This window comes from Mytilus californianus, unplaced genomic scaffold, assembly GCF_021869535.1.
Source record: "Mytilus californianus isolate M0D057914Y unplaced genomic scaffold, xbMytCali1.0.p SCAF_3, whole genome shotgun sequence".
Classification (NCBI taxonomy): domain Eukaryota; kingdom Metazoa; phylum Mollusca; class Bivalvia; order Mytilida; family Mytilidae; genus Mytilus; species Mytilus californianus.
In genome coordinates this window covers 129,534,273-129,539,449 of record NW_026262679.1, presented here as the reverse complement: position 1 = coordinate 129,539,449, position 5,177 = coordinate 129,534,273, and the positions used below count along the sequence as shown (strand labels likewise).

Genomic DNA, 5,177 nt, shown 5'->3' with positions numbered 1-5,177 from the left:
CTGAATGGGTTCTATTAGAAGTATTTTTATTTGCCGATGATACATTACTATTTAGAGAAATAAAAGATGAGAATGATATACTAACCATACAACCAGATTTAAATGAACTATTTAAGAGGAGAGATACTTGGCTTTTAATGTTTCCCACGGAAAAAAGTATTAAAGTATTTCTCATTATGAACAAACACAAATCATAATCAGAGAACGCGTAAACAATGAGAAAATATGAAGGGGGAATAACTGTATTGGAAAATATGGATTGTGAAAAAGACATTGGAGTGACAATCGACATAATTTATCTTTCGAAAAACATATTCAGACACACGTAAACAAAGCAAACCAGATTGTTAGCAAATTCTTCAATCTAATTAAATATAGTTCTCTGATTTCGTTCTACTCATAAGAGCTTATATGTACGAGCACGAGAGCTAATATAGGTCTGAATTTTAATCAGACTGGGAAAATGACAGAAACGATAAAAGTTGAAAACATAGATAGAAGTTTTGGAATGAAAGAATTTGAGTCATAGTTCTGTGTTTAGCAAGTTTTATTTATGAAACTACAAAATCTACAAATATAACAATCAAATATAAGTTAGGCTTAAAGATTGAACTATTCTGTTACATCAACACAAAGGAAGCAGTCCAATTATTTCCCCTGGTAGTACCTTCCTCGTAATCCGTTTCCACCTCCTCCTCTACTTCTGCCATATTGGTATCGTCCCATTCCTGCAAAAAAATCGTTGCCGAGTGTTTATTTATTTATTTAAGCTAAATGTGTCGATACAACACGAATTCACCCGTCTGAACTCTAATTGTTAACTGCCATTTCTCGGAATCTAATGAAGCCGAGGTGTATCAGGGACATACACTGAAAAGATTTAGTGTTGCTTATATGGCGATTTTATTATGTAATTTTTTAATAGGAAGCTGGTCAACCAGAACTGCAAAAATATTGATAATCGGATATAAAATAATGAACATGAATTCCTGAATAAGTGAGAAAAGAAAAAAAGGAAAAGGAAAAGAAACAGCAACTAGACCTGTAAGTCATAGTATAAACTAATATACATAAATACGCTCCAGATATGCAATTATAGTATATAAACTCGATCTGTAGGTCATCATTGTACATCAATATCTACAAGTATTATAATATAGTGTCAGGGCAAGTAAAACTTTCAGGATTATTTTACGTTTTAAGGTGGTAAATAACACTACAGGGAGATGACTCTGTAAAAATCACCTGAACGTTTTGATCACATTCTATTGTTAAGGAAATATTAAGCTTCTCAATGATCAAAATTAGTGTTTGTCAAACTGCTATATATCCAATGAAAATTTTTCTGATAAAGTGTGAGATTCAAGTTTTTTGAAATTTTCATATTTTTGTCAAAGGGTCAAAGTAAATATTTTGTCAAAATTTTATGAAAATTAAACGAGCCAAATTAATTTTAGTCAAGGTGTTTGGTACCACCTTAAGGCTCGTTATACAGCCTAACAATGTTTAAACTGCATTTTTGCACTAATACATCTATATTTATTACTTCAACGGAATCGGAATTAAAAGTGTGAGACATTACAAACCAATAGTAATGTGCCCATTGCCTTGGACCACTCGTACACATATGCCATTCAAAAATATATTGAAACAAGGGTTTGTTTATTGTCACGTGACCATGTTCAGTGAACCTTGAAGTAAGAGTCGAAGTATAATTTTCACATAAAAGTTAAATATTCACTTCATAATGAACATGTGTATTAAATAAGTTCAAGTTTCTGTGACCCCAGCGACCTAAGCCAATAACCAGATAATGTTATTTCCCACAATTACATTTTGATGTTCAATAAACCATGAAATCGAGATCAGAAACGTTATTTGGTATATAATTTAAAAAGCTTACATAATAATATACATGTTTACTAAGTTTCAAAACTTCATAAACTTCCTTAAACAAAAACTTTAATCTGATTTTGAACGTAATAACGGACGGACAGAAAGACACACATAATGCTCCATACTACCAAGATGACACTTAAAAAGATAATCATACCTTGACCGGAATAATACTGGGCTACAGCAGCTGTTAAAGCCAGAAACAATAGGTGTACAACAATTAGTATCTTCATTGCCTGAAATAGAATTGCCTTAAGTTTAAAATATATTTTCTTTTATGTCAAGAAAAAAATTACTATGTAAAGAGTGCATTTCAAATATAGAGAGAGATTTCTCATTTCCGAAAAGGTTTGTCCGATTCTGAGATGGTCATCATCGAATGTTTTGGAGATCATCCTAGTCTCATTATTTTGAAAAAAAAAACTCTTTTCTCACATCTGTTCAGCTTTTTCAACTGAACTCAACAACTGCCAATACAAAAAAAAAAGACACCAACTCAGAATAAAACACGTATACTTTTCATGACGTTGGGTATGAAAGCTACACCGAAGTACAAACGCTGATATTATAACATGCACCGACATGATTCCATAAAAGCAGGTATTTTTTTTCAATACAATATTTGTTTTATTATTGTTATTGTTGTCCTAGTACTATTGTTTTTGATATGGTTTACAACGGTATTATGAAGTTGAGTGCTCTTTTTATACTGATACCTTTTATGTATCTTTTGTTCCTAATAATACACTGATAAAGAATTAAAGGTGTATGTTTGAGATATCAAAAACCAATTTGAAGATATTTTCAACAAAATTTTGACTATTTATACCTTCTAGATATTCGAAGTCTACGTAAAATAGTATCGGAATTCACATATCTCAACATATTATCAAAACAAATATCACCAGTAATCGTTTGTTTCTTTCTGATTATGAATCTTGATATTGAATTTATTGCAATAAATCATAATTTTATAACTAATGGAATGTTTTTTTTCTCTTTCCTTATAGTAATTTTTCCTTGCCTTAATTAAAGAAAGAACGTATATAGCCCTTTAAAACTGTTTTTATTTACGACCATTTAACTACCGGTAAACGCACATTGGAACATTTATTCTTACCTTGTTAAGTGTCGCTCCAGAAACGAAAAGAAATGGATATTGATTGATTTTTTTTCTGTTTATATATCGTAAATATCTTACATAAGACGATAGTTTAAACTTTGAACTTCCCCCAAAAGACAAAAATGTACACGGTATTTGTAAACATCTTTAATTGATGTTTAATCACTTGTTTATTCATATTTTTGATAGTAGAATTGATCAGTATGTGGCTTTCATGGTTAAGGTACATTTTGTAATTCATTTTAACACATTATGATAAACAATGATAATGTCAGGCAATTCGGGTTAAAAGTTGGTTTAGGTGCATATTTTGAAAAATATATACACCTCAAACTGTTTTATATAACTTCTCTCGAATTTAATATGAAAAGTATATACAAGTTACGACAAACATGGTTACACCGCGAATTCGTAAATTAATGCATTATCCCGTTTTAGAATCCCACAAATACTTGTTCATATATTTGTTTTGTTACCGTATACGTGTTTTATGAGCACTTTTGTGTTGACATAATATGTTCATTTTCTGTAAATTTGCTGTTTATAAAATGTTGAAATATTCGAAACACTTTAAGGTTGGTCTACCTTGCGACAGAGTTTTCTCTATCTGTATTTGGTACACTTTTCCCGTGTGTAATGCTCTTCAACTTTGTATTGATTTGGCATTCCAAATGTTTTGATTCGAGCGCCACTGGTTAGGCTTGTGAAGACGAAATCGGATCTAGCGTACACAATTATAATTTTGTGATGCGGGTATCTTTATGTACCTTTTTTTATTTTGGTGATCAAGATAAAAATAAACGGGGAGGATTCAATAATAAGAAAATAACACTACTTGAATCTCGGATTAGTAGCAACAGGTTATCAAATCTCATAAATCAAACAAGAAGATCAAAATCAAGGTTAAAAACAAAGACTGAGGGATTCCCTGAACTTCGAAAAGAGAGAATACCGGGTGCGTCGACAGGATAATGGGCCCTTTCCAAGCCAGATTTTGTATTTTCGTTGTATGAAAAATGGTTTGAATATCAAAATATGGTGTCACACTGAATAATGATAAATGATTTTTTGAAAAGGAGCAGATCGTGGATAATATATATCAAACTCGAACTTGGGACTCTTGGAAATATAGTGTATACATATTTGTGGAAAGAAGTTAAATTTGAGGCAACAGTAGATTACCGATGTTCAAATCTAACTTATTAAGAAAATTCAAATCAATGTGGCAAACAAAAACTGAGGGAATCGCTCGAACTCCAAAAGGAGCGAGACCGTGTGCGTCGACAAACCGAGTATTTCTTGTTATACTTGCATTATCGTCATGCTCATACACAATCATTCAGAATGGCACAATCTGAACATAATCAGAAAATTACTGATCAGACGACTTTTCGGGTATCTAAGACAACCAAAATATGTCGCTAGTGAATTGAGACATAGACACATCGTATCGGTCAACCGACTTTTGATGGGGCCCGTAGAAATGCATTAACAAAAATACTTAACTCCACGGTTAATTCAAAATTGGGAAGCCCATAAAAAATGTCATTTCAAAATGCTCGACTATATCAACCAACGGGAAGACTGGAAAACAACTGTCATATTCCTGACTTGGTACAGACAGTTTCCCGTAGAAAATGGTGGGGTTAATATGGTTATATAGCTACCCAAACCTTTCACTTGTATGAAAGTTGTTTAAAGTTACGTTATAATGACAAAATGGTGTGAGCAACCTTATCAGACATAATTGGTTAACGTAACAATAATTGGGATGTAGCAGTCAAAATTTGTGTAAACATACATAAACAAAATATTCAAGTGAAAACATACATTATAAATATACAACACAAATGTTTTAATGTAGTGTCGATTTCACTCGTCTTCTTACTGTGTTGTATGAAGCAAAATACTGTTGATAAAGTCTATATATTGTGAACATGCACGAGCTTAACGTATTATTTGAGATATGACAACGCCATAAGATTGGGCAAAGGGTATGTTACTGCTGAGAAATGTGAAGTTCACAATTGGAAAGTAGAAATCAACACGTTTTACATAGGTTCTAGTTTAAAGTCATGCATCTCTGATAATATTCAAGGAAAGATCAAGATATGAAGAAAACTTTCTAGATGTGGTAGTATCCTGAATCTAAATTAAA

At 31.8% G+C, this 5,177-nt stretch overlaps 1 long non-coding RNA gene across 1 annotated transcript; it reads right to left on the bottom strand.

The window, feature by feature from the left end:
• Positions 1–529: 529 nt before the first annotated feature.
• On the bottom strand, positions 530–3,049 carry LOC127736210 (uncharacterized). The gene is made up of 3 exons (XR_007998857.1): positions 3,017–3,049; positions 2,054–2,132; positions 530–728 (listed from the first exon to the last, which is right to left on the bottom strand). It is a non-coding gene; the product is annotated as an uncharacterized LOC127736210 (long non-coding RNA).
• Between the last annotated feature and the right edge of the window lie 2,128 nt (positions 3,050–5,177).